The 26,047-nt window shown below is 38.1% G+C and overlaps 1 long non-coding RNA gene across 1 annotated transcript in view; it reads left to right on the top strand.

The window, feature by feature from the left end:
• Positions 1 to 26,047, top strand: part of LOC143695118 (uncharacterized) — a 79,655-nt gene that overhangs the window by 21,774 nt on the left and 31,834 nt on the right. Inside the window, exons 4-5 of the long non-coding RNA XR_013184056.1 lie at positions 586 to 679; positions 1,607 to 1,653. This is a non-coding gene — a long non-coding RNA (uncharacterized LOC143695118). The remainder of the gene's footprint in view (positions 1 to 585; positions 680 to 1,606; positions 1,654 to 26,047) is intronic.

Genomic DNA, 26,047 nt, shown 5'->3' with positions numbered 1-26,047 from the left:
TTTTTTTTTTACTGCCTGCTCTAAAACATCAGCTTAAGTTCTGCCTCCTAATGTCATACAGAGTCCATTTCCAGGTGTTGTTTATTGTAAACTCAATACTACATGATCCTTTCTACTTCACAAAACCTCAGGAAGGCAAAGCAACCAGAAAATCAATGTAAGGAAAAGGTGATTTTGTAAAGCAATCCCTTCCACAGTGAGTGTGAAACCCAGCAGAAAATAATGTCCTCAGAAGTGAAAAGCAGCTTCTAGCCACACTTCACCATTCTTGGGATAAATGTCACCGAGTTTTGGACTCTGAGGAAGCCCCATCACCTGAGCAGCTCCTGGACAGGCACCTCCTCTGGGAGTACAGCAGCTCCTGGGGCAAAGCTCAGCCCTGCAGGATCCTCCTCTTCTCCTTTTGGGGTGACACAAGCCCCTGACCGCTACTCTGTCATTATACGTGATGATGTATATTGTGGTCATATTGCTGAAGATTATATTAAATCTTAAAATGCTTTTTCATTTATTAAGTTTTTAGGTTTGTGGCAGCAATTCCCCTTCCCTCCCCACCACTGATTTTGTTGTTTTTTTACATTTCAGATTGTGGGAACAAGGGGAGATCAAGGATCAAAGCAAAGCCTGAGGATGATGGGTGCATAAAAATACCTTTGTTATCCATTGCAGGACTCTTATGGTAATATGAGTTTATGTCATAATGTTTAAATTTCAGTCTCTCTAATGTTTAGACTAAGTTTTTTTTTTGTTTACTCCTCGAATTTCCAGTGGATTCAACTGGCTTTGATACAAAACAATCAAAAATGATATCTTGTCTATTCCAGGCTGATCTTCATTATAGACTTTTTTTTAGCTAGTCATATAACCCAAAATTATATAACTAAAAAAAAGAAAACCATGTAGCTTATAAAGAAGGCTAAATGATGTGCTTTAATTTATTTTTATAAATTCCTTTCTCATGAGATTTTCTGTGAAAATGTAGATCTTGTCCATTGGTGTTCTGCTTAAATTGCATCATATTACACTGATGGTACTCACATGGCCTTTGAGGAGTATTGTCTAGTGATGCTACAGGGGGCCTGGAGGGTACAATTAATTTTCATTTTGTAAATATAGAGGGGGAAGACACCAATCTGCAGACTGCTCCTTTTCAGAATGCTGACAAATGAGATATTTAGCTGGTGCAAATAAATATAGCTCCTTCATGCTTCCTTACAACAGCTTAGTCTGTAACATATCAGATTTAAAAAAAGGAAACAAGTCAGATTCCAGGGCTTGAAAACTATTCATGAGTGATTCATATGTGTTTAGCAAGTAGAAAATATCTACTTAATTTTTTAAAGATATATAAATATGTTTCCATAAAGAGATAGAACACTGCACCTACTTTATAAGAGGGTGTAATAGAAATGGAGGTAAAGTTCAAGTTCTGCCTTTGCCCTGCTTAAACTGCAATTCCTATTCAAGCTCTAAGAGCCTGACTAGAACCTTCACTTCCTCAGAAAATGCTTTATTTAATACCTGATGAAAAAAAGAGGATCTCTAGAATCACAAAACTTAATTGTTGACATAAAAACAGCAAAGATATTTTCTTGTTGTCATATAGGACAGATGGCTTCTCATGTTGTGCATCCACAGACAGAGAAGTAAAAGGTAAGATCCCCATTGTGTACCTGTGTGTCTTAGCATAATCTTTTCCTGTTTTAAACAGGGGGAATGATAGCACTTCAAATAATGTTTTTAAGGCTTTCTAAGTCCTATTTCTTAATTGACTTGGACATACGTAGTTGTAATTAGAGGGAAATTCTGTGTAGGGCTCCTTATGTTACACAGCTCACAAACAATGACTAGGCTCTGCAGAAATGAAATGTTTCTACTCATTTTGTGCTGAAGCAATTGTGCATCTTGCAGTCTGAAAGCCTCTATGCTTGCTATATGCAGTAAAAAGCACTTTATGTTTCTAGGCCACAGGTACTTTAGAACACAATTTGTGAACAGGAGCAAAATGCCACCATTTTTGCTAGCTCCTGGGTGACAGTTCTGTGTGTTTTAATAGGAAAAATGTGGTAATGTGTTGAAAGATTGATAAATAACTTGTGAAACAGCTTAGTTACTGAATGGCCTGTTGTCCTCCCATCATAGTAAGACTTCATCATAGTATGAATCACTCAGCAGTCCTGAGACATCTCTCAGGTAACATATACCTTTACATTTCAGAGGAGTGACAAACATGGTATTTTACAGTACTGTGCATGACTGATGATGCAGGAGTAAGTAGGAGTAGAAAGTACACTGGAGTTATAAAGATGTTTTAAATGAAACCTCAAAAGCCATCAGTTATTGAATTTTATTTTCTGATTGTTTTGTGCTTGAGAGAGTGGGAGAAAAACCAGGCATCATTTCAATCCTTATGATTGTACTTTCCTGGCATGCATTTACACAAGGACACCATTTATTTTTGTTTCTATCTTTGAAAATTAGGGACTTAGGTTTACCTGGGACATCTTTACAAACCAATGCCAGGGTAAGGCTTCCTTCTGGAAAGACTGTTCACTGGTAAGGTTCAAGCTCTGCAACTCTTTTCCTGTCAGCTTCTGTGACGTGTTTGTGAATTTAGTGACATAAGATACACAAAAGCTGGTGGGGGAAAGAAAACCTTAGATAAAGTTTCTTTATCTCTCATGTAACACAACTGATTTAGGAGACTCTTGCCAACATCACATCTGCCACCAGCATTTCATAAAAGCTTTTGAACCCAGATCAGTTTACAACAAACTTTATAGTATGACTTGGTAAACAGTCCCAGTGGTACAACTCAGAATGAAATAAATTGCAGTGGGAGATGGGAGCAGTGTCCCAGTGCAGGAGACCTCCTTTTGGGAGATTGGGCTGAGGTGGGCTCCCATTCATCCTGTTGGTTCCCTCCACTGCCAGCAGAAACAGAGGAAGGATGCTGGAGCTGTGTCTGCAGTGTTGGACCATGGGCTGGTACATAAGGGCACCTACCTGCAGGCTGAACATGGGTTCTCTTTGCACATTGGTCTTTGGCTGATCTGCTAGACAACCATGAGTGTCCATGCATACCAATCCTACCTGTGTTAGGAGCAGTGTTTGATAATAAACCTAAAATTGTATCTCTGTACTCAAATAGGTGATCACATACTGGCAAGGAGGGAGTGAAACAATCATTGACACAAGGAAATTCTACCAGGCACATTGTTTTAATACTGATCATTTCACATGCTCATGTGAAATGTCTCAGTCCAGTTCTAAGAGAGGCATATTCAAATGTTTCCAGCTTAATTTTTCAGGCTATATTACTGGACAAGATAGACTTAGCACTCTTTGAAAAAGGATTTTCCTAAAGTAAGCTTTAGGACTGTACATGTACTCTAACTAAAATCAGTTTAGAATCTGATCAGAAATGAAGCCAGTTGCTGCTGCAGTTCTAGTATCTATTTTCTCTAGAGGTGGAGGCAACTGTGAAGGTTCCCTGACTTTACTGTGCTTCTACAGATTTTTTTGAGGTCACTTCTGTAGATTTCAGCACAGAAGAGGATTAACTGCAGCACAGGAACAGAAATGAACAGTCAGTGTTTAAAGGAAATACATGAATTTCTATGCCTTACTGTCAGAGAAAAATGTCAGGTAATTACAACTTGAGCAACACCAAGATTACATTTCAGTGATTATTAAGACAACAGGTATCTTTGAATTTGTTTCTCAACTGTCTCTTGCCTGTAAAAGAGCAAGTTTATTGTCAGATTCACTAATGACTTTAAACAGCCTTTATGCTGTTTTATAGATCAGCTATAACTGCAGAAAAACTGGGACCTTAACCAATGCAGGTGTTGGGGCCTGGGCTTCAGTGAAATCATTCATTGACACAGTGTGCCTGTAGCACAGAAACTGCTCTTTAAGTGGTTAAAGCCTTTTGTTTTGGGGTGAAGGGGGGGTTTAGGGGTGTGTTTTTTGATAAAAAGCATCCAGTTCAAGTGTGTACCTCATACATTAACAGTGTCTGAGCTAGAACATCTTTTGACTGTGTAGAGATGTTTCCCCTCCCCCAGAAAAAGAAAGACCCAAGTTCTAGAGTCTCCCAGAAGTCAGAAAGAACAACTGGAATCTACTAGTGCCATTTATGATCACTCTTTTGAAACAAATTGATGAAACAAAACCTTTTTCCTTCCTTCTAACTGGAAAGTTCTGGCATTAGCATAGATAAGTAACACTCACAAGTTATAGCAAAGGATTTCTTAGGAACTGTCCTTTTCTCATTCATATATATGTACATATGCACTGTTGTACCTTGGCTTTCAAGCATCTTTGTTTGCTTAAAAGAAAAGGACACACACCTTGAAAATCAGTTGTCAAACAAAGTGCTTGAATTCCAGCTGAGCAGGATTCCCAAAAGAGCAATCCTTGCCAGTTTGTATTATGGAAAAACCTAATTCTGACACACTGTTCTGTGTAGCCTCGTCCACACACTGAAGCGGCCTGAATTAATTCTCATGTTAGAGTCAATCAGCTTGGGAGTTTTCCTGAAGGCAGGTGTTTCAAAGTGCATGCAGTTTTAATGAAAAGTGAAGATAGCTGTTTTCAAGCATGTAACCTAGAATTTCCCAGAGGCTGCTGTACATATACTAAACCATTAACAGTTAAAAAAGTACCAGTCTCTCCACTGTCAAGCATGTCTGCTAAACCAGCTTTACAAAGGCAAGAAGCTTGTCTCTGATCAGCTCTCTTTTCCCCTTTGTCTGATACTGTCATGCAGGCTCAACGCTAAAATATTGTACTTTGTGGGGTTGCTGTGACACAGTTTGTCATTCTGGTGTTATCCAGTTACTCCTTGACTCTGTGCTCGCTGAATGTTGTTCCTCATTGTGACGGTTTCGGTCTTCTTCATTAAGAAATTAGGAAAGGACTTTTGTGGGATTAGACTGCTAACCATAAAACAAAGAATTTTCAAATCTTAGGAACTTGGTGTGCATGGTTCACTAACACTGGGTATTAGTATCTGCATTGTGCTTGTTTAGCTGAGGGAATGTTTGAGAGAGGTAAGATTCTATGGGGACAGACTGTCCTTAGACTTTGTTTATATTTATTTAGTTAATAAACTCACATAATAAAACAGTTTCTGTCTACATAAACTGTTTTCAGAAATTACTTTAAGAATATCCATGTAAGGTGAGTTTGGGTGTAGATGGGGACAAATCAGTACCTCAAGCATGCCATGTATACTCTAAGATTAATACGAAAATCTTTCAGTGTGGTCCGATTGCATCATCGATGCACCCTGCCTATTGAGGCAACTTGCTTTTGCAGCTGTTTGATATAAATTCCTCGCATATGTCTTAGTCCCCTTGGTTTATTTTTATAAACAATAAATAGCCCAACATTCCTGCAGTGTTTCCCTTGCCTTGGACAATCCCATGGAGCCATTTGCCATGGGGACGGTGGCTGAGATTAGTGGCGTTTGCACAGATGGCGGCCATCGTTTGGGAAATCTCATAAACAGTGGAACACGTGGACTTTTTCCTCCCCCTTCAACATGATCACAATAGATTATGAGGGCCTACAAATCACTACCAGATGATATTAAGTTGCTTTGATAACACTCTGGGTCCCTTCCGGTGTGATATTTTTCTTCATTAGAAAGGATAGCTCAAGCACACCAAATCCTCTTACTCTTTTCTCAAAATTTATAGATCTCAGCCTCTAAACTAATTGTTAGTTGCACAGCATGCCTTAAGCTGTGCCCAGACAGAGCAATTACATCCCCCAGCCCTGATTAAAGGCACAGAGGAAACAGAAGTGCAAAGAAAATGAAACACTCTTGGCTGTTTGGGCAGGATGTCATTGCTGTTGTTTGCCTTTTTTGACATTTGTTGATAAAAGTGAGAAAGGAGGTCAGTTATCCATCACTGACCCTTGTTCAGTGCCAAAGATGTGACAGGCTTGTCTCAGGCTACTGACTCCGTTTATGAAATTATAAACAAAAAGGGTTTCTAGGCCAATGTGCTTCTTTTCTATTAGCAGTTCAAGAATTTCTTCATTTTTCCCTTCCTAAATTATGTGACTTTGTGTCTTTTAAACTCATTTGCTTCTGTGTGTCTCCCTAAAACTACAAATATATTTGTTCATGAATGAGCAGGGCTGTACAATCATTAAAGCTCTACAAATTATCTTGAACAAGGAAAAACTCATATTCAAATATATCTGCATATTCAGGCATTTCTTATTAAATGTTTCACACCTGTCAAGTGCAGCTTTTAAAAGTTGTGCTTTCCTTTTGTGATTTACAGTAGCTTTATGGCTGATGGTGCGCTTTAACAATCAAAATCTAGATTTTCAAAGGAAAATGGGAAAACACTATTTGCTTTCACCCAATATCTGAGGTAATATGACCAAGTTTGTAAATATGAAGTGGAAGTACATGTTTTTAAAGTGCTGAAGGCTTAAAAATCATATACAGGCATCTAAAAATCAGATGGAAGACAACAGCAATTTTCTTGCATTAAATCTAAGCTTGTCTTTTCAGTGACATCTCTGCTAGTGTTTTCAGTCTGCTGGGAGTTATCTATTTCATAGAGAAGTTTGTGGAAAAGGCACTGTATTGTAGTTTAAATATTTTAGCCAGGACTGCCAGACACTTCACATTTTGAAGTCGTTGTTTAGCCAGTTTGTCTAATTGCTTTACATGATACACTAACACTGCTTCATACTAAACAGATGGGTTGTACAAAGAATCCAACCACAATCTCCTGGTGTCTATAAGGAGTCAGAAACAAACAGCTTAAATATTTTTGAAAGTAAAAATAATTTTTTTCCTATTTTTTTTTCACTTCATATTCAGTTTTCTGCCTTTTTAAGACACAGGGGGATTTTCCATTAAATGACCACACCCATTCCCAATGTTTAAATAGCTGATACAGTCAGATGTACATGATTGTCCATAAGTAATGGTGGCAGTTGTTGCTGTCCTTTGTGTCCATGCACCACGGCTGAACAGAAGAGAAGCTTTCAGCAGTCACTGTCTCTTAAAATTACCCAACATCAAAGAAGTTCAGTGAACTTGAAATTATATCAGGAAGTAGATCAGACAAAACCTTATTTGTGTGCATCTGTAGTTTCCCCAGTTCTGTGCTTTTAAGTCGATTTAGTTTCAGATATTCTGTCTGTGGAAATTGTACACTTGCAAAACTACAGGTCACTCCCCCGTGAGCCTTGGTCCCATGGACAGTTTTATGATTGCTGTGGAAGGCTGACTGATCAGGTATTAGTAGAATAATACAGTAAATAAACAGCATGTAATAAATTAGAGCTTCTCACTTTGAAGTCTTTGTTTAACCAGTTTTTTAATTGCTTTATGTGATGCACTGGCACAGATGGCTTCATGGTACAAAGATTGGTTGCACCATGGATCAAATCTATAATCTCATGCTGGCTGTAAAAAAGTAAATATCTAAATAAAATTAAGACAGACTAACGAACTATTTAAACAGAGTGCTTATGGCCTAGGATCCCCACAAAACTGCTGTAACTAATGATTTAACATTGCCAGCATGTGAGTTAGTGTTTTAAGACCCTACAGAGGAAAGCAAGCATGAAACCTTGTATTACATTCCCACAAGAAGCAGTGATGAGCAGAAACCTATTTTCAGGCACAGTGAGTTTCTGTCCTTCTCAGATAATCAGAGTTATAAAGACTGATTTAAGATGATATTTGCTAAATGCAGGTTGCCTCATGCTTGAAGGGATCCTTAAGCCAGATCCCTTGCAGAGAAGTTATGTTCCCATCTTTTTACCAGTCATCACTAACCAGTGTTGCTGGAGAAGCCCTAAAAAAAATCAGTAGCCTTTTTCCTACCTTAGTTGCCAGATAGAGCTGTTGAGAGATTTGAGGGGGTAATTCCTCTTTTCTTGGCCACAGCCCTCAAAAATTTTCCCTGAATTCCTTTCTATAGCATGCCTATGTGTGTGTTGATCTTGCAGCTCAGAAATCACAGAGGGAGTTTTTGGTAGACAGAGGGAGTGAAAAACTCTGTTTTTTTCTGTTCCCTTGTTGTTTAAGAACCTTACAAGAAAAAGGAAATCCACTTTGACATTCTATTTTCAAGCTATCTATAAATTATTTTCTGGAACATTTCCTGAAATAAACAGAATGCACGAGTTCTGACAGCTCCCCACATGTGCTTTTGGTGCAATGGGTGAATGTAACTACTGTTCCTGTAAGACAAGGCAGAAGTGAGACATTACATGCCATGTGGGAGAGGCTGTTAACAAATTGGTGGAAATGGTTACGGTTTTCAACTTGTCAAGCATCATTTTCTTAGCTTGATGACACCTTGTAAGACCAATAAATAATTTATGGGGTATCTAAATGTTTCAAATAGGAGTTTAAGGACTGGAGGAAAGAGGTCTAGGGTCTCATAGTTAATCCTATTCGAGCAGCTTCTTATTAAAACAGCCCTCCACAAATTGATTACAGCTGCAATCCCTTTTAAGAAGGATTATTTAAAAATCCCAATTATAAAGACTATTTGTAAAGAGTAAAATACTTAGTGTCAGTTTTGCGTGGAGACTGTGGCTTGACTCAGTTGGCAAAGTGGGTTATCCTTTTCCTGCCTTTCTTTTCAGGAGAATCTGCTCAGGGTGGGCATTTCAAACAGTGGCTTTAACACAGTTCTGGGAAGGAGTTTTGCTTCTTTTCTTGCTACTTGTGTTCCCTGGCTGCATCTGCTGGTCCACCTCTGCTAGGCTATAGCTGGGCCTTTGCCTCCTTTTGGTTCTTCTGCTCAATTTCATCTGACATAAAGAACTGATATTTAAAGTCCAGCCTAATTCAGGACTTGATCCTAGATCTTTTAATAGTGTTTCCCCCAAAGGTCACATTTTCATTCTTAAAACTCCTATATACAACTGGCAGTAAATGTGAATCTGATGGAAAAAAAGGAGCTAATATAGCAGTGGTTTGTCTCAGTTTAGGTCCCTAAGGCTACTTCTAAAAAGCATCTTTGAACCATTCTGATGATGCAAGCAGTAATAAACCACTGATAAACACAGTTTCACAACTGTTTTGCAGCTCTGGAACCATGCAAAGGAACAAGGACAGGTCAGTGGATTTGATTCTGTGGTCTATATCCAGAAACATTTATAAAAATCTGACTGTGCCATTTTATTTTAAAATATTCTAGTGGGTTCAGAGGGGTTCATACAATACACTGTGACTATGAGACTGGTTTTCTTACAGCTAGCCTCTATAATACCTCATGTTTGCCTTTTCAAGTAGGATGACATCAGTTGTACTCTCTCAAACCAGCAATGCCCCTTCAAAAACTTCACTCACCAGAGACTGTTGCTTGAACTGCTGTGACAAAGCTTATTTTCTTATGGCAGAAATGTTTGAAAGTGTGTATATTAAATAAATATTTAAGAACAGTCTTAGAAGCAGAGTTGTAAATTTGTAAACATTAAGTTTACAAAGAGTACTTAATCAAGAAACTGAACGCTTAGAGATTTAGTCAGGGACAGAAACGTACCCTTATAGCCATTTATCTAATCAAAATTAACCAAGTACTTACAGAGTGAATGCTTGTAATGAGCTGCTTGAGAATAAGCTGGCAACCACAAATAATTCTCTGAATACAAATACTCTTTCAAGGAAAAGCTGAACTGCTTCTGAGCAGCTAGTGAATAAAATAAAAAAAAACTAAAACCAGGTGACATTTACCAAATAAACTCTGCATTTCACAGTTTTGCTGACCGTGTCAAGATTGATAAAGACAAACAATACTTCCTTTCATAGATAAAGAAAAAGGAAAGATGAAAGATGCTATACTGGGCAACTTGTATTCAGGTCTCCATTTAATTACACACTCACCATTCTGTTCTAGTCTCACTGCTTTACCCTCATGTTTTATTCTGAGATCTTAGAGTTGCATTTTTCAAGGCTGAAATCAACTCCAGTTAATTTTAGCAGGAGTTAGGTGCAGGCCCTAGCATTCCTGTCTGTGTTCATACTTACACATTGGTTTATGTAGGTAGTAGCAGTTCCCTACTTCAGCCAGGCACTGGGAGGGTCCATGGTGGAGATGCACGGTAGTAAAATATTTCAGATCTGGCACATGGTGGGGAAACATCTCTCCTACTAGCCAGGTATGATTAGCATTGTGTCAGGTTGTTCATGCTTGTGCTTATGCCCTCATTTTTTTAATGACTGTGTGGATACAGCAAAATCTTTTTTATCAAACTATAGAAAGGTTTGTCTATTTGAAGTCTTCTGAAGTGCGTATTTTATTTTGCTATAATTTTCCAAGTAGCATTAGGGGAAGAAACATTAAAAAGGTTATTTGTATATTTTTTTTTCTTTCTGAGGTTTAGCCTGTAAATTCATGGGAAGATGAGAAGACAGTCTGCTAATGAACCTTTTAGTCTAGCATCTCATTACTCTGTGGGCTTCTTTCTACATAGACATACATATTTGCACACATATATGTATTTCACAGGAATATCTAGCCATCATTCCTTTTACAGTAGTTCCAACTTTCTGTACATGTGCTGAGCTGTAAAGTATTAAGCCTTGTAATCCCTCAACCTCTTAGATGTGGTTTGCTGGGGGGGAGGGCTGTAAATCCATGGTGGCAAACAAGAAAGGCCTGAAGCTGTGAGCAAACAGGAAACAAATTATCTCAATCTCAGAATGTAAACTGTCATTGACAGAGATGCATGAAAGAATCATAACAGGGAAACCTGCTGCAATTTTTCATCCAGTTACCAGCTGAATCACTGCCATTACACTGAAGAAGAAAGCTGCCAGCCCACCACTGACATGGCAGAGTTCTTTACATGTTGTGTGCACAAAGCAACCATATAGCCTGACTGGCATTTACTCCTTTTCATGCTTGCAGACTGATAATTATTGTGCACTGCCTCAAGCTTGCAATTAGAGGCCACCAAGAAACAAAAAATAGCTGAATTTCAAGATTATGCCTTTTGCATGATGGGTCATATTTTCCCAGCAGGGAATATGTTGTTGCCAGCAAAAACAGAATTCACCTATGCTGTACCAAAGGCCATATTAGCTACAGGAACAAATGGAAAATTTGCATATAATAAAAAGTAATAATAACTGTCATTGTTACTGGTGACACAATTAGAGTTGCTGCTGGCTCCTGTGTCACAATGCAGCTTTTAAGGGGGATGAGACAAAACACTGAGCAGCCAAGAACTTTTAATTATATATTCTATAGTCATTTTGCAGTATAGATATTCACTCTGTGTTTCAAGCATATTCTCATTTCAGTTTCCCAGACTTTTCTCTTATCTCCCAAAACCTGCAGTTTAAGTTCACAGGGTTGCTTCCTTTATTGCATAAAAAATGTGCCCTGCTAAGCATGTGCCCTGTTTGGCTCACTCACAGTGGTAGGCAGAGGACAGCAAGTTATTAAAGCATTAGAAAAACGCTTAGGACAAAGTAAAATACATTAAAAAGTCATTGTCCATGAGTAAGGTTAAAGAGATGGTTTTGAGTTTCTTTTTTATTTTCTCATTTTATGACTTTTTCTGTGTTGTATGGTGATGACTAAGATAAGTTGCTTTGGAAAAATCAGAGCTGCTCTGCAATAATAATCAAATCAGTCTATATATGGATGTGTTTAGTGGTATGTTTATTGTAAAATACATTGTTTTCACTTAATGGAGGATTTGAAAGGGGGAAGTAGAAGGAGAAGGAATGGCCCAAGTTGAAACTTCTTGGCACACCATTAAGAATCATTTCAGAAAGTTCTATCAGCTCTGAAGTTTCCTCTACAGCTATTTGAACCAGGACAAGAAAAGTCCTACAAACACAGGAGGAGAAAAATAGAAAGTAGATGGTAGATTTCAAAGGATGATCTGTTTAGAGATGGAATTTTATGGTTCAGGAGAATTTGATAGAGATAGAGCTGCTGTCTGGGAAGGCTCAGGAGCATCAGCCCAGCTTACACTGCTAGAAATGGCACATGTGCCAATACCACTTTAAACAATATTTGTTTTTCAGAAGGCTGTGTGATGATTATTCATGCTAGATGCAATCTGGAAAGATGAATCATGACTACCTGGGCTCACTGGACTCTCTGAACAAGAGAGATAGATTTTGGGACTTAGCTGATAAGTACTCTTCTGGTCTAAGGGTATTGTTTCTGCCTCGTGGATAATTTATAGTAATTAACAGCTTGCAGAAAATTAAAATATCTCATTGCAAGGTTTGAATAAGTGTCTAACTGGATGTTGAGCTGAAGTTGGTTAGGTGGGATGGAGCAAACCCTCTTTTCTGAAGCTGACAATTACATTAGTTCAGCCGCCCTGTGAAACTTCACTGAGTGAAGGGAAAACTTTTTCTGCTCCTAGTCTTCAATTCAGTATATTACTTATTTTTAACACATCAAAGCTGTCTTTGCAGTCATGGTTTTGAGTCATCAATTCATTCTAATGCCCTGATGTCATTTGCCATAAAATCTGGGTGTGCACTTACTAAATCTAAATGTACTCTATAAGAAAAAACCCACATGAAATATTGATGATGGACACACAGGGTAGGATTGACTTCTCACATAGCTGCCTATGCACATATGCCATAATATGTACCTTTACACAAATAATCCTAAACTGGAAGCATGAATATAGTAGCCCAAAGTAAGAGGTTTTTTTGCATAAATCTTAACTCTGACTCTCAAAATATTCAGCAACCACTTCCCAGGGCTTCTTCCTATCTCTTGCAGGTCACTTTTTTCACATCTCCTGTTCTCACAAAGACAGTCTATAGCAGAGTCAGCTATTATAAGACTCATCAGCTTCCTGTCTCGACATCAGGCTTTTCCTTCTCCCTTTAGTCTTAAAAATGCACATTTCTCAGTCATCCTGAAACTGCTTAGAGTATGGGCACAGTTATAGCATCATAGCACTCAGCAGCAGATAGGAAACTGCCTCCCAGAATGAGGGAAAATCAGCATATATGGGAGAGAGATCGGAACAAAATTTGTTGTTTCCCACTTGAGAGAGCTGTTGAGGAGATCCTGCTATTCTGAGTCTTTCAAAATCAGATGATGGCCTCTCTTCACGGTTCCTGCAGTGTAGCTAGGAAAAAACCCAACAAACCCACCACCTTTTTCTTGATGGACTCAAGAGGTCTGTTGTAAGGGGAAACAGGACATGGCTCCTAGCTGTGACCTGTATTTTATAAGCAATTTGGGAAGCCAGTGTGTAAAAACAGTAACACTGGTGTGCAAGTGGCTCGGCAGACTTGGAAGCACCAAATGGTAGAACTGCCAGTTCTGAGTTGGCTGATGAAGTGTAACCCATTAGGGTAGACCCTTCTCAGGTCACAGTGATCAGCAGCTCTTCCAGGCTGGGAAGAATTCCTGCTGAAGCTGCCTCATTGTCCAGCATTGACGCCCATGCTTTGTGACCACAATTCACTTTAGTGACTGTTGTGTGCAACCAGAGCTGAGCCATGTGACAGGTTTGCACAAAACCCACACCTTTCAGGCTCTGGAGAAATGGGAATGATGCTTTGCTTTGGGGTGCTTGAATGGAAGTAGCTCAGATTACCATAATATCATACAGAGTATAATACTCTTACTGTATTTATTTAATTAATCATAGTGGTTTATAGGATAGCAAATGGATTCAGTTCCTCCTTCCCCCACTCCACAAGTAGTGACCGATGCATTGTTTGTCATTAAATTTAGCCAATATATAATATTTTAAGGTTGGGTCCCTAAAGGAATAATTTTAAAATTCTACATCTGTGTAAATAAAAATATACATGTGTATATATTTACACACATGAAGACCTAATTTTCATTTCAATACCAAGACAGGTCCTACAGGAGCTGTAAAGTCAAGTCAGTTTGGGCCTGAGTGGGCCTTTTTTTTTTTACTGGAGAAAAAAAACATTTTTTGTAAGAGCCTAGCCTATTCTGTGGGATTTTGCTTGCATATGATTAAAATTTCACCCATGCCAGGAGAAAAAATGACTGATATGAAAAAGAATCAGGTATATACAGTTACAATGCATTTACTTGTGTCATTACTTACCTTTGGCATTATAATATTTCAGCTCTACTGAATTGCTGTATCTCTAAACTGAATTTTTTAAACTGTTTGGAGTAAATTGCAAGGTTCTTCTCCATGGCACTGACTTTATTGTTCTGCCAGGATGTCTTCTTTTGTCATAAAAACAATAACTTAGTGTAAGTAGTACTTTTTAGGTTTACTAATCAGACAGACTAATTGTATCTTTTAATCTGGGTCGATCTGCTCTCGCTTATTATAATTTGGCTCCAAATCCCCCCCAAAAAGAGGAACATTTGCAAATAATTTAGTGTCAGAGGCACTCTTATATAAACACTGCAAGAATTGCTGAAATGCCCAACAGAAAGTCACTATAATTTTGAATCCAAGGCTCTAATATATTTTGTAAAAGGAATATATTGCTTTTCTTAAACCTTGGAGTGAACTTGAATGTGTGTGTGTGTCTGTGTCTTCAGGTGAACACATAAAAGGACTGGATAAACAGGGAATGGGGTCTTTCCTCTATTTACAAAGCTGAGGCTGTCTAGACAGGGCACTTTTCCTGATTCAATCTACCAACTAAACTTAGAAAGACCATACTAATATTCGATTTTAGCTTCATCACCATGTCTGTACAATCCCTGCTTAGATTGCTAACCAGGGTGATTATTGCTTACTGAAACTGTTAATGTTTTGGTTGGATGTTTGTCTTCTCAAAAATGGGCTGAAAGATTTTTCCCTGTAGGCTACTGAATTTTCATTGCATGTTAACTGTTTAGGTTATTTTCCAACTCCACCACCATCCAGAAGTGAGAAAAAGCAGCTGCCACAGCAAAAAGAATATTCAAATTTCTCATGGAGGCTTTGAAATTACTTGATACCTGGAGTAATTTTTTTATGTCCCAGGAGAACCTTTGTTTACAAACAAAGTCTGAAAGTGGCTATACCTTATGGCAGTACCAGGCAGCTGCTCTCAGGAAGCAGTGACTTTGTCATATCAACATAGGAAAGCTTCAAAATAAGTTTGCAAAAATATCTGTTCTTCTGAGCAATTTGGAAGTGTAGTCCTAGCTGCATGAGGAAATATTTTTCTTCAGGTTGAAGGATGGTTTTATCATCCACCTGCATAAAGAAGTGATTTAGTAACACAAACTGTTTGTTATCAAGCAGGCAAAAGATAGTACAAAATTATACCCACAGTTTCACATATGTCCTCCTGATAAGGAAAGGTCTTGAGAAAATGTTCTTTGCCATAAATTATTCCTTCTGAAGGGAAAACAATATTGAAAGGGGTTTTTTTTTGACAAGTACAATATAAGAGATTAGTTCATTTGAGTAGAGTGCTTAAAAATGCAGCTGCGTGCAGATTTCTTAAGAAACTACAACTGACAATTGAAGAGGAAACCTAAAACAAGATTACAAAAATTAATCAGTTGGCACAGAACGGCTGACATTAATGTGTGTACTTCTTTGTTTTGAAACTAGACTGTGGAGGAGTTTTCTTATATGGAAAATTTCATCTACTTGTACTTGTCTCCTCACATAGTCAAATATTTTGTGAGACAGATCAAAAACCCTCTTTGACAAGCTCATTCCCACGCTTCTCCTTTTTAACCTGATTTTTTATTTTTATTGGGTTTCTTCTCTTTTCCTAGAGACTTGTTGAGATAAAACTTTGCTTGAAATATATTTCAGTAGCTCTACATCTCTAGGGCAATCAGTATTTAAATGAAATATGGAAATGGAATTTTGAAAAAATATTAAGGGATGAAATCAAGTTCTGCTAGCCTGTTAGAGACATTTGGGAGCATGGAAAGAGTGTTGAGGCTGGCATTGGGCAAGGCAGTCAGAAGAAGGATGTTCTTTGATGAACTATTGCTATGTTACCTCTGAGCTCTACTCTGAAATGCTGTCACAGATTTCTCTCATACTCCAGCTTGTATTTTTTGGTTTTTTTATGTTACATAGAATGCAATATTTCTTGGCAAAACCTTTGATCACAGTACAAGAAATGTAAAGTGACTGGGTGTGTGTAATTTGCCTTCCATGAGACAATAAAGAAAAATGGTATAATTGAGCACAAAGATTGAATGGGCAGACTTTCTCACTACATGGAGAGCTGTAGTGCAAGAGGCTAACGTGGTATCTGCTTTATGAAGTGCTGTGATTGACAGTAGTTACGTAGAAAGAGTGCAGGGAGATGCAAGACTGCATTAATTAATATGCACTGTGTGCAGCACCCATCACTCAGGGTTGAATATTTATGAAATTTTCTTTGCATGGGATTTTTTTTCAATCCACCTTTGCATTTACAGAAATTCTTTTATCTAGTGATCTCAAGGAACTTCTTTTGAAGCCTTAACTCATGCTTATTAGTTTCTTACAAGTGGTACACTTGCAGCTGGCAGGTGAGGCATCGCCTGGTTCCCACTGAGCAGCCCACAGAAAGCAATGCAAGTACCACCAGTGTGACTTTGCTGATCCAGAAACAATTTATTGTTTCAAACTCCAAACAATTGATTGTCTCATTCTTCAGAAGGAATGTCTTCCAAAAACTGTAGGAGTTTGTAGAACAACTCTAGTTTCTTCTCTCCTGTTTCATTTCCCAGTCCTAGACCTCAAATTCACTGAAAGGGTTGCAAACATTGGAACAGTTTTCCCAGTTAAGTGGTGGAATACCATCTGGATCCCTGGAGGTGTTTAAAAGACATGTGGATGTGGCATTTAGGGACATGGTTCAGTAGTGGCCTTGGCAGTGCTGATTGGACTTGATAATCTGAGAGATCTTGTCCAAACTAAACAATCCTGTGACTCTAAATCAGCTATTGTCACTTCTCTTACACTGACACAAAAGTTATGCACCTCTATTTGTGAACATATTGACAAACAGTGTTATTTTACAGTAGAGCTTCAATTATCCTGCTTGGTTGCTAATGGTATTTAAATGAATTAGAAAAAACTGAGTTCATGAGCTTGGTTTGATATATTCCATAAAGCTGAGTTTGATGTATCTTTAATTTATACATCTGCACTGTGTAAATGCCCATTTTGTAAAGAAGTAAATATGTATGGGACATGTATAAACTCTTCTTTTGGATGAGTCTTATCAGTAAATTCATGGCCACATTTTGAAAAAAAACACCTGGATTATCATAAGTACTTATAAACTGTAGTGATTTGAGACAGAAAACTATTTCTGTCATAACCAGAGTCTCCTGTGGTTTTTAAACAAAGCTCCCATTGATTTCTGTGGTGTTCCAAATTTTAAAATGTCATTTTTTCTGTCCTATCATGTTTATTTATTGTCTTAGGGACTCAAAAGGATGTAATCAAGTGATTCAAAGTTAAATCAGATAAATATTCATGGAAAATGTGTCTAAATCTTAAATAATTTCTTTTAAAATTTACCTAGTATATTTGAATTTCAAAATACTAAATATTATAAAAAAGTTAATTAAAATATTTTTATAAGTATGTTTTGAATTGATTCTATAATTCCTTTGAGGCTAGGCATGAGTGAATATAAAGTTCAGACAGAAGACACACTCTTTGCTGATCCAGTTTCAAACTTTCTGCCTAACTGGCTTTTTATTCACAGGCCCAGAAAATGAAAAGGGAGCATAATGTAGATGGGAATGGCTGAAGTGAGCCATGTATCATAGTGATGAGGTATGACTTTTCCTCCAGAGCCTTTTTCCTCTATGGGGCAAAAAAATCTGGATTACAAAATAATGTCATCTTTGACATAGGATTGTTTTAAGCTTTTGTGATCATGTTCACTTTTCTACCTCTCAATGCAGCAGTGTAGACCTGTGTTTTTCACCCCAGAGTATTATTCTCATTTGCTTTTAACATAAGGAAATCTGGGTTTCTTTAAAGAGAAGTGTGTGCTGATAGAATCTCAGGATGGCATAAATCTGTCAGTTGTATCAGCTCCTCTTTCTACAGTACAGTGCATATAAAGCAAATGCAGAAGCAGCACAGTTTTCCTCAAAGCATGAAAAAAAAATTTCTAGGATCTTTGATTTCTGTAGTTCTCCCACTTAAAATCTCCTTCAAAGTTTTGATTATCACACTGTGATAGGTTGCTCAGAAAAACCCAAGACAGATAAAATAGATCTAATTTCTAACCCTGACATCTCTGCCACCCATTCATTACTCTTTTACATTTCTTGCTATGCCCTGTGAAAGCAAATGTGTCACTTACATCTCCAATTTCTATCAGAGGGGGAAATAGTTGTATATTAACATCAGAGCTTTTAAAAAGTGGAGTAAATTGTGTAGAGTTCAGAATCTCCTCACTTCAGGTGAATAATCAGCCTGGCACGAGTGGATGGTTCTACCCATTTGTCAGTGAGTGCAGGGAAGTGGTGTCTGTTCCTTGTGCTGTTGTTTGTTTTAAACACATTATTTTATAACCATTGTGTAAAAATGAGTCCTTTGCCTCTTCAGCCAGCTATGGGAATGTTTGAAATCAAACAGCTTTTGTTTTATATTGTAAAAACTGTGTGTCCCTGCACTTTTGCACCACTCATATTCTCCACAGTGACTCTCAGTGGGTAACTTAAAAATGTACAGGAATGTTCAGAACACATTTTGAAGAAAGAAGAGAAGGGGGGGGAGAGAGAGAAAAGAGAAGAGAAAGAGCAACTCATCTTAAGTTACACCATCATCTTTAACAGCTGTGCACATATTAAAGGAAGTAATGGGGGAGTGAAGGTACTGCATATTTCAAAGCTGAACTGTTGCAGTAACAATAAGAAAGGGGGGATGTTGTACAGAGTTAGCCAAGTGTTTGAAGTGCATTACCGTAAGCCAAACCAATGAAGTGGACAAGATTTCTAGCATGCTGCAGTGGTGCCTCTGCGTACTTAATAACAGATGTTTGGTCTCTCTAGGCAGATAATTGTCCTGCTGTAAGGTTGGCTTGACCTGTGTGAGCAATACTGTGTACAGCACTGAAACAGTAACAAATGATCATAGCTTTTCTCGTTTTACTGGTAGAATGCTTAGCCACGCTTCCTTTTAAGCACATAATTACTCCAAAGCAACTGGAGCCCATACATCCTCCTTGCCTAATGGCTCTGAAGCCATTTTGCTATAATTTATGGGGACAGGGTTCAAAGTTTTAATAATATTTGGATAATATCATTGCCAAAATGTCTTTGAGCTGTGATGAATAGAATGAGAGTGGGCACATTTTGATTCTGTGCATGACAGTGCGAGTGTTAACAGCACCATACTTTGTTCAACCTTTATGGAAACATTCACGAGCCAATTTGCTCATGAATTGTAGATATGAGCATGAAGAATTATAAACAGCAGTGGAAAACATACAGGGTTGCTTGTTCATAAGGCACTGTCCTGTTAGTGGCTCTTCTTTATGCAGATAAATGAATTGCAGAGAATACAAAAATGGTTTAAATAAACCCTTAGCAGATAATGTATTGGCACATCAACATAAAATACGCAGGCACTGTGGCATGCTTTTGGATATTTATGTTTATACTCTCTGCTCAAGTGGCTCACTGATTTTTTGGCTTCCTATCATTCACCTAATAATTTCAGCATCCTAACTGCACCTCTGGGTATGTTTATCTGACAATCCAAGCTGTTCTTTGCTTTATGTGGCTTGCTGAAATTGGCCAATTTGCTCTGCAAGTCGCTCCAGTGCATGATAGGTTAATGATGTTAATCAAAGCTAAATAAGAGTAGACATGATCCTTTCGCTGGAGTCAGAGCCCAGCCCAGCAAGTGCAAACAAGTCTATTGGGTAGGTGGCACAAGACCACAAAAATAACACCAAAAGAATGTGTCTCTAAAGCTAATGTACACCTAGAGCTTCATTCAGAGCCTACCAAAGTCTGGAGGAGTCTCTACTGATTTCACTGAGATTTAGACCAGACACAGAACTCTTCATCCTTTGGCTAAGAATGCTTTTTTCTAGTTTGCTTGATGGAATATGAAACTGTGAACAAACTGTGGTTAAATTCTGTAGATAATTTATCAGTGAGAGGTTGAGGATTTGTTAGGCAGAGAGCACAACAATTTTTCTATACACAAATGACATAAAAATGCTGACTTGTCCAGTCATGACAGCTGCTCTCAATGATAAATGAAAAAAAACCCCAAAACAAATATGAACAAGACTTACTTTAAATGTTCCCAACAGTGATGGTAGCTAGAAGCAATTTTAAAAATACTCTCTGTTTAATTCCATTCAATGATTTTCAAGCAATGCTTCATTTAATCTAAGGGGTGTTTGATTTCAGAAATAATCAGCTGACACAGTCCCAATTCACTCTGGCCATGCATGTAGATGGCTGTATGTGACATATGTGAGGGTTGGCAATTATTTCTGAAAAACTGCTAAGATAGCCTTAATTACAATGGTCTGATTTTGTATTTGATAGCCTTACTTGAAGATCTTAATGCTTATTATGAAATTTTAGTGTAAATTTCTTGGTGATTCTTTTAAGTATAAGCCTTAACTGGCTTGTGTAAGTAGGGATTTTTTTTCCTCAATGGATTGAACAGAGTTCACCAACTAAAATTCTTTCTTCTGATTATGCTGAGGCGTAAAGACATGATGAACTTAGATGTCTGCTAAAAGAAAAAAAAAAAAACAGAACTAATATTTGTGGGGTTTAACTAATTTTTCATTTTTCAGAGAATAACAAGTACTAATATAAAAATGGGATTGGTAACTCCTGTGGTTATCTTAATACCTGGACTATTTTATATCTGTATTAAGCTGTTGACTAAATCTTTAAAAACAAGTATATTTCAATATTGGCTTATCATTAGAGGATGAAATATATACTTTATTCTTCCTCCTCCTTATTCTTTTTTTCCTTTAACTACAAAGCAAGTCTGGAAACCTTCAGCCTCAGAAGTTAAAAATACACTGTATTTTTCTTAATTGTTTTCTGGAAAAGATCTCTAAGGATGAATTGAGAGACAGGAATTATAAAGGCAGAAATAGTTTTACATTTTGAACAATTCCAACAAGGGGCTGAATATTCAATAACTGATAGGCCAAATAACAAGTTGTTACCTTCACAATGCACAGTCACAGAGTACATATGTGTCACTTTGAGCAAAGATTGAAAAGACATTAGAATTAGAGATTTAACAGCCAGTTTTGATTAAATCAAAACAATCAGAGTAGTTACATTTGCAACAGAATTAGGTTTAAAAAATCCAGACTCAGAATACCTTGCTAGACCTCACATTTCAATCTTATTCAAGGATAAATTTTTCAGGTGATATCTCTGAAAAATATATGTTGCAGAATACTTGAGGACTCTTCTGGCAAACAACAATGTATGTTTGATTATTTTGCCTTGTGTCTATGACTTAGAACAGTCTCAGAACAGAGAAATGCTGCTGCTTGCTTTCTTGTGGAGAGAATTCCATCATATTTAAGTGAGGTAATAGGAAATCCTGATTTTTTTAGGTTATGTTTGATGGTTATGCTCATTGGATTAAACACAGATAAAGCTATATTGTCCATTTCTATAAGTTTAAAATATTTAAGTTGAAATCTATAGAAACCAGCTGCAGATCTGTCTCTTTCCTCCTTTCATTAATTCACATACAGTTTGTCGGTACTTGCCTTGAATCAAAAATGTCCACTCCTCATGCACCACAAAACACAGGGATCTGTCTCAGGACAGAGTATGGCAAATAGAGGACATGGCAGTGCAGGAGCCTGGAAGCCTCCAATATTGCATTATGCCACAGGAAGAGGATGGGTTTGTGCATAAATAACTTTGTCATTTCTAGCTATAGTTGGAGAATAGTATTTCCAATTTATTTGCATCCCTGGACTGCATGCATTATTGCTCTTTGGAGAACTGCTGATATCTGTTTCCAAATCACATCTTGTGAAGGTCCCAGATATTCACTTTAATATCATCACATCAAGAGAAATTAACTCCTCCATGGATATGACACTGACCCTTTATCCTTCAACCTGTGTTGTTCTAGTCAGGAAAGGCATACTCCACATGCCATAGAGGGATTTCCTGGTATATATACCTAATAAAAAGCCTGAGAGGTGTCCCCATAGTGCAGATGTGTCCATAAGACTCCTTGAAAGGTGTAACCACTAATTTAGCTCAAGAGCTCACATAATTGAGTAGATTTTGGTTGGACTTAATGATCTTAAAGGTCTCTTCCAACCTAGGGGTTCTGTGATTGTGGACCAAATAATCCCAGCCCACCTTCTTAAAAGTGTATGCTGCTATCCCCAGATCCCACAGAGTTTAGGCAAAGCTAATGAGGAATGCTTGGCAAACTCTCAGGAGCTCTGAGGATGTGACAGTTTTAGATTCACATTCAAAGTCTATTCAAAACCTCCGTGCCCAAGAGCATTTGGTTTGAAATCTTATGAGAATGGTTATTCTTATGAAACGTCTGAAAGCTGCCATTTTTTATTTGACAGAAAGTCTATCTAAATACAGCCATGATTGTCAGTGACTTCCCTCATTGGGGGATCCCACGTGTCAGGCTGAAAGTTCTACACAGTCAAACTTCTCTCCATGCTTATTCATGAAATGGCAATCTAATTTGGCTGCCATGAATACACTGAAGATTATCCCAAAACGGTGCACAAAAATCAAGGTGATTTTTTTTTTATTTCTGCCCACTTGTCTTTTTTATCTTCCCATTAGGCTACGCTTCTACCCTTAAAAATTGATAGCAAAAGGAAGACTTCAGAGATTTACATTGTTTAGTGCTAAAGGATGTTGAACATTTCGGAAAACTACAAAGCATTTTCATTTAACCTTAGTTAAAATTAGGCCGATGTGCCTACTTTTAAATAGTACACCTCTCTCCAGGTATGCTTCTAATTCCTGCTTATCACCTCGTTGTGCAGCAGAATTTGCGGTGACCTGCTTCCTCTAATTGAATGGGAGCTCGATTCGATCGCCCCGTGCTTTAATTTAGCTCTCCCACCTAGAACAATGGGTGATTAACACAAGCCAAAACAAGAGCATAAAGGGAAAAGGCAGCACAAGCCGCCTTGGTGCAGCTGCTCGACTCCAGTGTTTGCCTGCTGGGTAGCAGCATGTTACGGTCACTGCCAAGCCTTGATCTTCTCTCTCTGTGTCAGTACTCCAAGGATCCATCCTTTAAGCAGCACGGAGCACACAATCAGACATTGTTGGAGAACTTCAGTGTCACTTCTAAGCAATACAGATTCTGCACCACGAAACAAAAGTGAATTAAACAGAAATACACAAACGATGTTTTAAGTATTGTTTTGGTTTTAGGTTTTTATTCAGATTGCTGCTTCTGTTGCCATCAATGCTCTTTTCCTTTAAGTTATTGAAATGCTTCCCCATCTATTTGTGAGCTATTTCAGTTTTAACGTTTTGCGTTTTTTCTTTTTCATCTTGGTCCTCATGCCAGCATAATATCTCATCAAACGGTACCTTACTCAGATCAGAATATGTTTGAAATCTCATTTTAAGAGGTTTGCACCTTGATTCTGGAAATTATCCTTTAACTGAATATAATTCCTAGAAAGTTGTTTTGATGCAGCTCACTCTGGTGCTGACCTAAAGGAATATAATAGCAATGAAATGAAACTCAATGATTTAAATGATTTTGAATCAGGCTTAGGAAAGTGCATATAAAGTATTAGCATTGATAGTGACTTTTTTAAAAAGAAATGGAAAAAATATTTCAGAGGGGTAAAGCCATTAAGCTGAGCAGAATTTACTTGTAAAAGCTTATAAAATATAATTAAGAGCAAGCACATCAAACTTGATACAAACTACAAAATGTTGGAAGCAGCTGTCCAGGTGCCTATGGAGATCTCTGCATAGACAATAAGGTGCAACCTGTCCCACAGACTTTACAATCCCAATCATGCAAAGATTTGAGCACTAATTCTCTTGCAGTTCTAAATAACAAAGATATTAAAGCTATCAGCAAGGACAGTCTGCTGCTTTTAAAGCACGCTGGATAAATGTCATGGTTTCCTTTCCAGTCTCTGAGAGGGCACATAGTGCTGTTACTCGGGCCCAGACCAAAGACCACGAAGTGCAGTAAATGTATTTTCCTTGCATTAGTAATCTTTGCACCAAACCCTTGGTTTTTCCTTCAAAATCTGACTGGCAATTTCATAGATACACAATATGACTCCTTAAGAAAAAAACCCAAAACTCTTTCATCTCTATAGACAAATCACCAGGTTCCTGAAAGGACAGGGTTACTTGATAGTCCCTACTTAAAATGAGACTCCGCATACCTGCTACCATTCAGTGTTTAGAAAACAAACAGATAGGGTTAGATCCAAACAAAGGATTCATTTTAATAGTAAACATATTTAAGAGGGTGCCTGCCTAAATGTGAATTGTTTAGGGGATGGATTACCATTTTGCATACATTTTAGAGCTCTGAGAGAAGCCATTAACACCTCCAATTTATGAAAATGCAAGGATGATAAAGAAACAATAGGGGTGACAACATTGTGTAAACGACATTGATTCATTTCAGAACAGGGCTGTTAACTGCTGGAAATGAAGAAATAAATGGAACAATGGATAGATGCTTTTACCAGCTTGTCATTAATTAGCAGTGAGCACAATTCTTTTATTGTCCTTTTTGAAAAATACAAAATTGGTAGGAAAATACAAGCACTGAGCAAATAGATTACTCTGTGTCACTAGGCTGACATCTGCATTTTCTTTCTTCTCTAATATATTTTGGTTTTCAAATGATATCGAACTTTTAGCCTGGCAGCAAGCCCAAATTTTGCTTCCTTTGAAATTCCTAAAAAGATGTGTTTTCATCCTTGAAACCTTCCTGCTTTATAAAAGCACAACAAAAGCCACGATTTGAGAAAGGGTTAATAAATGTTAGTGAAGCCCCTCTAACACAGCTTGGAAGCACAAACAACAGTTCAATGCACTATTCTGCTGACCTATTGCATCCGATCAACTGGGGTTTTATTTCTAGCAGTGCCAGCAGGTGGGAACTGACAACATGTTTCTTTGGAATCGTAAAGAAAGATCGTCTCAGATGGAGAATTAGCTGGAAGTAAGCGAGGTTGTTTGGCACAGATCTAAGCAGGGACAATGCTTGATTATGGCTATCACTCTCCAGCTGCTGTCAGAATGTTAAGTTTGCTTTCTTGAGGCCTGACATCTAACACATTTCTTTTTCTAATTAGTATCTGGTACTGTAAGATGCTGATATTTTACTGCATGTCAGATGTGCAGGGCTGAAATACATCACTGAACTCAGGCAGGTGTGGGTGCTAGGAATTAGTTTTTTACCTCTCATAGTGAATTCAAGGCATCTCTCCCCTTCAAAAAAAGCAACGTGGATGGAGAAGTTACCATGGATAAACCTCCAGTGCTGTTGCCTGAGAAAGGATGCAAAGTGAAGCGGGCAAATCAAACATCAGAGAGGCAAAGTACCCTGAGCACTGCTTCATTTTCACCAGCGCTTCCAGGCAATATTCTATTCACAAATTCCTCCTCACCTAAGAGCAGGGCAGGGTTCTTCCCAGCTGCAGATGGAAGGGCACAGGGCACTTTCACCATGCTCAAGGAGCAGCAGCCCTGCCCACACATGGAGGTGAATTGGTTAAGCTCGGCACAGTTCAAGATTTGCCATTTTGCAGCCCGAATAAAGGCACTGCAGGTAAGGAGGAGCCAGGGAGGGCTCTCACCTGTGTGAGTCTCACCCACAGCCTGGCAGGAGCTGCTGGGTGCATGCAGGTATGACTGGAAGAAAATGAGATCATAGGTACTAATCCAGCCAATGCTCAGCAGAACCCTGCTCCACTTCTTCCCTGCCAAACTCTGGGATGATTTGCTCTGTGGCTGAGAGTGTGTGTCCGTCTGTGTGGTTTTTTGGGGGGGAAGATGCTAAATAGTATTTTTCAGGCTGATACCACAAACACTAGCTCATAAAACACTTCAGCATCCTGAGGTGAAGCTGAGAGTGGTTTCTCACCATAAATGCACAT

Source organism: Agelaius phoeniceus, chromosome 12 (genome assembly GCF_051311805.1).
Source record: "Agelaius phoeniceus isolate bAgePho1 chromosome 12, bAgePho1.hap1, whole genome shotgun sequence".
Classification (NCBI taxonomy): domain Eukaryota; kingdom Metazoa; phylum Chordata; class Aves; order Passeriformes; family Icteridae; genus Agelaius; species Agelaius phoeniceus.
Note: the sequence above shows the minus strand (reverse complement) of the source record. Positions and strands in the feature narration are given on the sequence as shown.